Source organism: Thermobia domestica, chromosome 1, assembly GCF_964235325.1.
Source record: "Thermobia domestica chromosome 1, izTheDome1.hap1.1, whole genome shotgun sequence".
Lineage (NCBI taxonomy): Eukaryota > Metazoa > Arthropoda > Insecta > Zygentoma > Lepismatidae > Thermobia > Thermobia domestica.
The window spans coordinates 163,707,934-163,719,943 of NC_137454.1; the positions used below are offsets into that span (position 1 = coordinate 163,707,934).

Genomic DNA, 12,010 nt, shown 5'->3' on the forward strand with positions numbered 1-12,010 from the left:
TGTCTGCACAGTTAACACGCAACAGCCCAGATAGCGACATATATTAGCTGGCGCAGATACCGAGTCTTTTCACATTTATTGTTATTATTATTAATAATCATAGCATATTACTTATTGAGATCCATACATGGCAGAGCAATGCCGATTTTTCTAAGACTAGATTTAGAGAGTAAGTACTCGGGATCCCTTACATAGTATAGACATCTAAATAGCGAATGTATATTCGGGTTCTTGGCTCGAAGGTTCAAACCCTCCTTTCCTGAAGTATTTAAATATTAAATGTTAATTTTATTTATTTATTTCTGCGATACATCCTTTTAACCATTTTTCTCATGCGTTTCTTTATCCCTCTTAACGTGCACTCACCGTAATGCTAGCAAGTATTATCAATAACTATTCTACTTGACAATAAAAAACACAGATACGATAAAACTAAAAAAGGGAGAATGATAGAAATGTATTGATATTTAAAAACTTAAGGATGTTTTAAATAAATAATAGATGTATTATCATAATAGCTATTTCTTATCAAAATGTAAACGGTTTGAGTACTAAAATGAATGAGTTTTTATCTGAATAGTTTGTCTTGTGAATATGACAAACGAACATGGTTGTACGATGGAGTTATGAATAATGAACTATTTACTGATTCTTATAAAGTCTATCGTATTGATAGATTAAATAAAAGAAAAGTGGAGTACTCATTGCAATAAAAGAGGAAAACATACATTTTTGGAATTTATTTTTGTCCAATATCTAAAATTGAAAGTTACTTATTTTTTAAAATTTATTTGAAACAAATTATAATTGTTTAATGACAATGTAATTACAATAGGAAATTTTAATCTTCCTTTAATCACTGATTTTAACTATGATCTTACTACAGGAGGGCCTTGTCAGAAGGCACTATCAGATTTTCTTTTTATAATATTTTTGGTTTGTGCTCAATTAATGATTTTAGGAGTGTAATCATAGAACTCTTGACTTAGTTTTATCGAACTTTGAAGAAAGAATTGACATCCTCAAAGAATATAATCCAATGATTAAACCGAATAAACACTATCTTCCATTTATTATAGAGATTAGGCAAAAAGAGTAATTAACTACATAAAAAATGACTATGCTATTAAACGAAATTTTGAAAAATGGATTTTAGGCAATTATATAAACTGCTAAGTGAAGCTAACTTTAATATTGTACCTGTAGTAATATAGAGAACGCAGTTCATAACTTTTATCAGATTTTGAACTCAATATTTGATGTAACTGTTCCAAATGCTCAAAAGAAATATCCATGTTGGTTCACAAAGAACATTATATTTATATAAATTAAAATTAAAAGAATATTATAGAAAAATCAAAATTTTCTGAATGTAATAAATTTATATTCGCAGAGACCAATAGAAAATTACAGAAAATGATAAATGTTGCATGTTCTGATTTTGTAAAGTAAATTCAGCAAAACGTTAGATCTGATATCCACTCTTTTTGGAATTTAGTTCAAAACAAAAAGGGAAAAGTGAGACATAATAATAGTATACTAAAATAGCAAAATAGCATATTGGAAACTGGTAAAAGCATAACTGATGGGTATGCCCATTCTTTCAATCTGCATATGAAACCTCTTCCAATACTATGGAATTACCCACTAGTGATAATATGTTTGTTTCGTATAGTTTAACTTTCAACACTATATCTTTTAGTGAATATGAAATTGCTATAAAAAACACTTACCCCAAAGAAAGGCTGGTGGACCTGGATTACCTTCTTACATATTTAAGGCATGCTATGAACTATTTATGAATCCATTATTCGCTTTCTTTAATATGATTATTAACTTAATACATAATGGAAAACAAGGAGAGCATGTCGTGTTTTGAAATTTGGAGATAGTAAAATAACCGAAAATTATCGACACATAGCAATATTATGTGCACCAGCAAAAATATTTGAACATATATTATTTGATCAAATTCTAAAGCATCTCAAACCATATATTTCAGAGTTTCAACATGGGTTTTACCCTGGCAGGTCTACAATGACAAATTTAATTAATTACGTTCAGTATATATATACTGTTTTTCATAGGTGTTCATCTATCTATTCAGTCTACTTTGACCTTTCCAAAACATTTGATAAGATTGATTATACTATATTAATAGATAAACTTGATAAATTTGGATAATATTCACAATATATAAAGCTTTTGATCATACATTATGAATCAAAAGCAATAAGTAATTTACAAACAATTTAAGTTCTTCAAATATAGATGTAATACCGTAGTACCTCAAGGATCCAATCTAGAACCTCTGCTTTTATATTGTATATTAATAATATATTTAATACGGTTAAATATGTTAACTGTCTAATGTACGCCGATATTAAATTATTTATCGAAATGAACAACCTCAAAGAGAGTCAAGTCTTCAACAAGATAATGATCAACAGTATAACTGGTTGGTAAGAAATACGCTTCAGTTTAATGTCAATAAATGTAATTATATTGTATTTAGTAATGTTAAGGATAATCTGGAACTTCAATATACTATTAATAAACAATTACTTCAGAAGGTAAATTACGTTAAGGACTTGGAAGTAATATTAGATTCAAAATTATCATTTAACAATCACTTGGATTATATAGTAAAACAGGGTTTGTTATCAGAAATGCAGCAAACTAGAAAACAATTGATTCTATTAAAGCTTTATTTAATAGTTTAATAAGAAGTAAGTTGGAATACGGATCCTTAATATGGAAAACTTTGATGTTGTTCCACTCAAATAAAATAGAATCAATTCAGATACGTTTTCTTATTTCCAGCAGTATCAATTTTCAGCTTTAAGACAGAATGTCATACCAACGCTTGTTAAATGAATTATGTTATACCAAATTATCCATTAGACAAAAAATAAATGACCAAATATTTTTATTCAAACTGGTTAGAGGTATATATGATGATAGTTCGTTTTTGAATCTATTCAAATTTAATGCAAAAATGACACATACTCGACATGGATACTTATAATTATATAATACATCTAGAACGGAGCATTAAAACATTCGCCATTGGTTCGAAAGTGCAAAACTTATAATATTTATCACAGAAATTGTTGTATGCCATTTCAAATCTATTTTCAATTGTTACGACAAAATGTTTTATAATTTCCCATAAAGAATACTTACAAATTTATTTACAAATGTATTAATTTTATGTATTTTTTGCTACTGTAGTTATTCCACTTTTAATAAATTGTTAGAAAATTTATTGTATAATCTTTATCTATATTCATATTATTATTTCTTAATTTAAGTCTATCATAATAACAAGATTGTAAAATATTTTGTTCAGGACTTCTGTAATTGGAGAATATATTCTCTGTTGAAGACAATGAATAAAAATCTCAATTGTAAATGCAGGTTCAAAAATATCTTTTTCGGTTCAATGTTCAGTGGAGAGACGAAAGAAGTAACTTGAATACAGTAATAGCGATGTAAAATTAATTTTAAATTTCTCTAACTTGAAACAGAAAGCATATACAGATTACTACGGTAGTATTGTTTCTAAGAAAAGAAAGTTAAAGGTTTCGGAAAATATGCCATAAAAATAATTTGCTCAAAATTCTCTCGTTTTTCATATTTGAAAATACGGCAACCTTACAGGTTGACTGGTCATGTATGACTTCTCTCAAAAATTGACAAACTAAGTATACAAGATTGCCGTATACAAGTTGCTGTATACAAGATTTAGTTTTCGAAATATGCTTTCGAAATATGCTGTGTCAATATGTTCGAGAAATGGATCGCTTTCGTAGCGCAGAAGTAGCAGCAGTGTAGAGCAGGTTCAGAGCGTCGATGTCTTTCGTTCTCGGTTAATTTGTCCACCTTTCACTTCTTTAGTTTCTCCAAATGCCATGCTACAGCCGAATGATCAACACTTAGTTTTTCTGTAACCTCTCGTGTCCTTGTCCGCAGATTTGCTTCGGTGATTAGCTTCAATTAATAATCTCCAGCCAACGAAGGGCGATAATGATCATTCTTCTCTCCCAAGAGTAAGTCACCACGACAGAATTTTCGGAACCAAGTTAAGATTGTATGTTCGCTTCCATTGGCCCTTACTTTCATTAATATTTTAAATTGTTTGGGCTTCTCTGTAACCGAATTTAAATAGTTACACTGAAATAGATCTCGTGAAAATCGTATTTTGGCTTCCTATTCTCTGGTATGAAAAAAGCCAGTATGTTTTATGGCCACTGATACGTGTCAAAGTAAAAGTACCAAATTCCTACTCTAATTTTGCATATCCCAATCAAATAGGATATAGAGATATCCTGCAGTTCACCAGAATACTATATGCTTGGGAGACTCCAGGAGAATGTTCAATTCGTTTTGCGCCGCTCGAGTAATGTGGATTTAGACAGGGGCCACCACTGGTCTTTTTACTAAATTAATCTATCAAGACTACTATTTGCGCTATATCCAAAAGTCAAGTACACTAAACTCCAGCTATTCGGCTCTCAATCTCAATCTCAATCTCAATCTCTCCGACTATTCGACTCTCTAGCACATCTCCTTTGTTTTTAAACATCTGCACAACGTAACTGCTTTTCCATCCTTTTGGCATATACTTAATGGGATTTTCTGTTGTTTTTTTTAAATGGTTTGTAGTGCAAATTATCTTACTTTCAACATAGATTAAAGCCTACCTTTCATACCCTTTAAAAACAAACAAAAAATGAGTATTTAATATCTTATAACATGTTCTTTTAAATACGGTATAATTTATATATATTATAATTGCATAAGTTCGAATTACAGCCAAAATTCATTAATTAAGATAATTGGAGTATTTGAAACTGATTTAATACAAAAGAACAAACTGGTACATACCTTGTTAATATGATGTTGAAATATTTTCAATTACAATCCCAAGAGGTTTCCCAAACTGAGGGGAAAATCTATTGAAGTAAAAGCATTGATAGCAATATATTTATATTTTGAAGACATGACCAGCTATGCACAGCTTTTAAAGTACAATACCCCAGTAATGGATATAAATCTCATCACAGCATCATAAAATGTAACATTAAAGAAAATGTACGCTATTGTATTTCCATTTACGTTCAATTCTCTTGAAAGAATTTCAATTGAAATAATAAAAAATAAGGGAATCAATCATATATTATTAACTGAGATGTTGTATGTGTAACAAACATGGAAAATGAAACCACTCACGTACCCTTGATATATATATATATATATATATATATATATATATATATATATATATATATATATATATATATATATATATATATATATATACGATAACAGAACAATGGTTTGAAATACGTACAATAAAATAAATAGTTGCTTTGTAAATATATTCATTATCCAGACAGAAATTCGTAAAGTACAAATCATACATGTATTTCGTTTTACCATTTTTGTTATATCATATTTTGAAGAAGTTGTTCATAATGTCTCACTTCCATTACATTTTTTTTAACTTATGAAGATTTCATTTGGTTGTTGCATATGTAACTCTTTCTGTGGATTCTCAGCTTATCTATCTATATATATAATATGTATATCTTTATTTGTATCTAAAGAATATATAGATTTGTTTACTGCAATCATTGCCTAGAAAATATAGAGCTTCTAAAAGAGAAATACAACTTTGAAGATTACATCTAGATAACAGAGTTATATTAATATCAACTTGCGAATGTTTCATTTATTTAATTCCTTTAGTATAACAATTAACATTAAAAGAATGATCAATGTTTCCAGACGACTTCCAGTTTGAGAAAGAAGCACCACTGAAGTCAATTGAACGCCCCTTCCCAAATAAAATATGTAGTAATCACCTTATAATTTGAAAAATAAATATCTTACAAAAACAACGTTCTGAATGATTTCTGTAAATTTCCTTTCTAATTGTAAGAAACAAACTGAACAACTGTGTACTCACTCAGCAAGAATTTCTTCTCATCTTATGGTCTTTGTCTGGGAAAAGTCTAACTGTTTTTTTTTTTTTTTTTTTTTTTTTTTAGTTTTAGTGACAAGGAGTTTTCTCTGTTTGTATTTATGGTTTAAATTAATCACTAAGATAAACACTGTGTGCGGTAATTCCTTTTGATTTGTAAATATTATTTGATTTTCAGGTGTATTTTTCAAATTGCTTTTCTCAATTTTCCTCCTTAACATCTCGAACTAAAATATGAAACCAATTTCATAGTGCGAAAAATAACTCAAAGATTCATGAAAATAGGTGATGTGTACTCGGATGTCGGATGCTTGGCTTTGGTCTTGACCATGAGTACACCTTAGAGTTCAAAGTTCAATACATAATGAATCACCCATATATATATATATATATATATATATATATATATATATATATATATATATATATATATATATATATATCTGTGTGTGTGTGAAATGTCCTTCAAGTGTTTTGATAGAGATGGGTCTGCAATTCCAATTCTGAAGGAGAAAATTTTAGTTTGATTTGTAAAGGGAGTATGTGTAATTCAGATCCCACTTTACGCAGATTCCATTAATTTAGATCCCAGAGAATGCCTTTCTATTATTTACATGTCTTATTTGATTTGAATGTAATTTACAGTGTCTTCCGTAAATAAATAAATAAATGAAATTCTATAATATTGTTCATATTTACGACAGATGATACAAATAAAACAATCAAAGAAATTGCAAATTATTATAAGATAATTATAAAATAAAAGCCATAGTAGAATGAGATCATTCTTTATTTCTTTACATAAAATAGTGAAAGGTTTCGGAGAATATGGACGGAGAATTTGTATTCGTTTGCACTCACTGGTGTGTATACTACTCCATATCCACTTTACAGATGAATAAGTCGTGGAAATGTTTTAAAGATAAAATTAATAACTCTTTTCAGTTTTACATGTTTCAGCTTCTTGGAAATGTCACCTCTTCGTGCTTCATGTAAGAAAAGAAGTAATAATTACTGATTAGGTTCTGAAGGAAAGGAAGGATGAAGTTTGACCAAGAAAAGAGAAAAGGAGGACAATTACAATATGCGGCAAAACAAACAGTACTGAAATCATATCGTTGACATTTATTTATTTATTTTTTGTATAATGTAATGAAACATAAGACATGTCAAAAGGATGCCAACTAATTGTTACTCAACACAAATTTTAAGTTTTAGAGGAATCGGGCCTGTCCATCACGTGTTCAAAATGTTGACCATTACGTCTAACATTCTTCGTAGCGGTTCTGTAGATCGATGAACACGTTAGTGAACACGGCTTGCTGGAACAACAAAACAAGTGATCGAATCTTCTCTCTTAACTCCAGCACAGTGGTAGGGTATTATCTATTCGGAAAATTGGTTCTTTTAGTATACCCCACATGCAGGCATCTCCATTCATCTCCTACAGTGAGATGCTGGTCTACACCGTATGAGCGGAAATAGTGCTCTAAAATAAACACCTTCTCCTCTGTTGTGAGTTACATTAACTTTGCTCCAAGTGCATTCCGCTAGTCCACTCACAGCTAAGCATACAATGTGGCGCTCACAGCTCATATCACATTGCGCCCGCGCGCCATTTGCACGCGAATTTCAGTACTGTTTATTTTGCTGCATACTGTATAACGTTAGAAATTAACGAATGATAAAGACGGGTAATTTAAAAAGACCCTAACTGACGCTGATATACATTTCCAAAACCGTTTGCAGCGGGTGCGAAATGCTTGCACACGTTCTATTTTTAATGTAAAATTCTCTGACCATGTTTCACCATTCTTTGAAAAGCTTCAATAGCTGAAAATGCAACAACGGCGTAAATTGCACTATTAAACATTTACTTGTACAGAACCTTCTTATTTACTAAAACACTTAATTTTTTAAAGCGATTTTAAGGACCCAAGATAACGTTTTAACAGGCAGCTTGCAATTCCTTTCCATAGATAAACTTTTTCGAAATCATGCATAATATCAGCCTGTAGAAATTGGAATGCTTTGCCAACCTCGATACGTGAGTCAAGTTCTGTAACACCTTTCAAAAGAGCAGTTTACAATTTATTGTGAAGCAGGATTGAATGTACACAGAGGCAGAAAAGTCAATAGAGCAGCTCGTCAATTAGTTGTAAGAGCACATGCATATAACACTTAAATTACGTATTTTAAAAAGTAAATATACATTATACTATATAAGCCTCACAGTGTAGCACTATTGGGCCTAATATTTCTGTTGAGTTTGTGTGTGTATGTTTGTAAGAGAGAAAGAGCGAAAGCGAGTGAGCGTCTGTCTCTTTAAAGCATATATTTAAAATACTTATAACAATTTTGTATTTTTTTACTTTCTAATTTTGTTATCGTAAAATATTTTCTTAGAATATTGATCATTCTTAAATGGTAGATAAGGCTTCCTAATGGTAGATAAGGCTTAACCTCTTAATGTAAAACAAGACGAAATAAATAAATGAAATTTTCTAAAGTAGCGAATCCATCTGATGTGTAACGAAATTTTCGAATTTAAAGATGATGAAGCATTTAATAATTAGTTAAAATGAATCTTAATAGACTGTACCTGTCAATGCCACAGCGCTAGCAACAATGCTCAGTACTACATAAAGTTACTATTTTACAGAAACTTCTAAGGTTACCCTATTATAATTTATATTATTATTAATAAAACATCAAAAAAGTGTATTGCGATGTCATGGACGATCAGAATATGGTGTCGTGAGCCAAAAAAGGTCGGGAAACACTTTAAAGAAAGTTTCTATATTTTTACTTGTCAATATTGAGCGGCTCACACGTGCAAATTGAAGTTTACTATACATATGATATCTCATACATTTAAAATTCATGGTCTATAAAACGTTACAACTTAATAACTTTATATTCTACATTTAATATTTTTCCGATTTGAGTTCACAAGTTGGGTATATCTCAAACAACTCGCTGATATCTCGGTATATAACTACAGTTTTATTACAAAAGAATGCAGCACCCTGTATATGTATAATAAACTAATAGACCAACTATCTACCTATATGTTTTCTGCTAAATTCCTATTACATTTCCTATTACAAAGTTATTACATTACTTTTCAATTTCTAAATGCTTGTTGACACTCGGGAGTCTTTCGACACTATATTATGCCACAGGAAGAGATTCAAAAATTGCACAAAAAAGGAACTTTTTTTGGGGCAAAACGCTGAAATGGACTAAGATTAAAAAAAAAAAAAAAAACATTAGGTGCTCTAAGTGGTCCGCTATAATCCTTTGTAATCAATCGTGCCCAGTGCTTTCATATTCTTTAAGAATCTCCTTCTTTGTGTATTTTGTAAAAACCATTAATTATATTACTTCTTTTAGACATTATTTTTCACTATTTATTATAAGATGATTTCACATTCAACCGGTTATTGAAGCCTATCATACTTTCATAATCTGAAACGTAATTTACGAAGCTATCCTGTATGTTATACTATATATAAACCACTGCCAGAGCATTTTTGGTTGCATAACGCAATAGGATATATATATAGTTAGAGCAATATATAATTAAAGAGAGAGAGATAGTAACTTAAATCAATGGTTCCCATTCCGGTGTGTCGCGCAGTCTCATACTGTTTGTCCCTAAATGTTAGTTCTTTTTTTAAAAAAAGTCTTGAAGTATTTAAAAATTAGTTGAAATAAATTCTGAGACAATATAAGTTATGACAACAATGATCAGTACTTATAATAGATTCAGTACTTTATAGAAACTTACAGGCTTTCACTATCATAATTTATACTGTATTTTATTAATAAAAAATCAAATAAGTATATAGCGATGTCGTGGGTGTTCTATGTCGTTAATCGAAAAAGGTTGAGGGCTATAGACTCAAGTAAAAATATGTGAAAGTAACGATGAAATATTATATTGTCACCCGTCACTGTGCAAAATTTCATTGTTGTATGACGGGCTCCGTGGTTTTTGTCCATCGTGGTTATTGCTCGCTCTTGAATTTCTTCTCTTCCCTGAAAGAATGTTCTCGTGGTTTTTGCCTTAAAAGAGTTGGTCTTGCTCAAAGGCACAAAATCAATTACAGGAGAGTGAATAGTTACACTTTCTAATCCATAATATTTTCTGCATTCAAATTCTGCACTATTAACAGGGATCTAGAATTACGGTTGAAAGTTAAACTACTGCAGTCAATAAACAATTGATTACCCATTGGAACTTCGAAAATAGGAAGATTAAGCACTATAATTCTTTCTCACACTACTTTGGAACAGCAACTATTGTGAATGCGCAAATATCGGAATAATTTATACAAAAGTGAAAGGACAATTACTACCATACATGGTAAAGGACACACTATAAGGTGCAAACAAAAACTTAGTTTTGATTGGCCAAAACTGGAAAACCTGAACAAACCTTTATTTGTGATTGGTCGAACGATTGTCCATGGTATTTAAAGAGAACTTCTGAAAGTTTTTTTTTCTTTTATTGTCTTTTCTTTACAGCTTTCCAATAACTAATTGCAAATTATTAATCAAAGTTAAAACAGAACATTCTTCACTCTTTGCTAGTATGAAATTCAGATCTTTGTAATTAAGGATTATGAAATAAATCATCGAGCAACTTGCTAGCGTGAGAATTTCATTTATTTTGATCACAATTATGCATTGTTGTGAGAATTTTTAGGAAATATTTGTCACACATCTGGTTCGGAATGTGTACAAAGGGTCTTTCCTAATAAGATAGTGAAATCGGCCCTTGATCTAAATTGGGTCGCTATTGACCCAAAAAGTTACCCTTGACCTAAAACTATCTCAAAAATATTTTTGACCCCCACCCCCTCCCCTTACCGAATTATCGTATCATACATGCTCAAAATTGAATATTTTTTAATTTTGGTGGGTGTGATCGAAAAATGTTGAAATTTCACAGATTGTAGATACTATTTAGATGTAAATGTGCATTTTTTTCAAAACCAACGATGCGTATTTTTTTTTTTTTTTTTTTTTTTTTTTTGCGTGTTGAAAATTTCAAAAAATGTAGGAAAACATTTGGAGGGGTAACGTCGCTGATTTTTTGGTTAAAAATTTGTTATACCCTTAGGTACAACATATATTTTTTTCGGGGCCTGAAAGTGATGGCAACATTGTCAAAAATAAATAAAACTGTAAACAAACGAGTTTTTTTGCACAGTTTTTCCACCATTTTATTGCCCTGAAAGTGAGGTTCCCTTCAAACAATCCTTTGCCAAAGTTGACAATTTTCCTTTCTTTTGCGTCCCTTCTGCTTCTGTTGTTCTTCGGCTGCTTCGATTGGGTTTATTTCGGAATAGAAACACCAAAGATATCTCCGTAACAGTGCTTCCACTTCAACTACTCTTGCACAAGCTCGGGGTAGAGAGCGCTACCGGTAGAGAGCGCCACTGTATGAGACCAGTGAAGCAAGCAATGATGGATACGCTCAGCCGACGCAAAAAAAACACGTTTCTTTTAAGTTTTATTTATTTTTGACAATGTTGCCATCACTTTCAGGCCCCGAAAAAATATATGTTGTACCTAAGGGTATAACAAATTTTTAACCAAAAAATCAGCGACGTTTCACCCCCAAAATTTTTTCCTGCAATTTTTTATAATTTTCAACACGCAAAAAAATAAGGAAAATACTCATTGATGATTTTGAAAAAAATTGCACATTTACATCTAAATAGTATCTACAACCTGTGAAAATTTCAACATTTTTCGATCACCCCCACCAAAATTTAAAAATATTCAATTTTGAGCATGTATGATACGATAATTCGGTAAGGAGAGAGGGTGGGGTGTCAAATTTTTTTTTTGAGGTAGTTTTAGGTCAGGGGTAACCTTTTGGGTCAATAGCGACCCAATTTAGATCAAGGGCCGATTTCACTATCTTATTAGGAAAGACCCTTTCACATGAATTAAAACTATATAGAATAGCAACAGAAGCACTTGCATACATAAAGAATACAACAA

At 30.7% G+C, this 12,010-nt stretch overlaps 1 long non-coding RNA gene across 1 annotated transcript in view; it reads right to left on the reverse strand.

Moving 5' to 3' along the window:
• Positions 1 to 6,761: 6,761 nt before the first annotated feature.
• Positions 6,762 to 12,010, reverse strand: part of LOC145666735 (uncharacterized) — a 36,276-nt gene continuing 31,027 nt past the window's right edge. The window contains exon 3 of the long non-coding RNA XR_014127811.1: positions 6,762 to 6,975. This is a non-coding gene — a long non-coding RNA (uncharacterized LOC145666735). The remainder of the gene's footprint in view (positions 6,976 to 12,010) is intronic.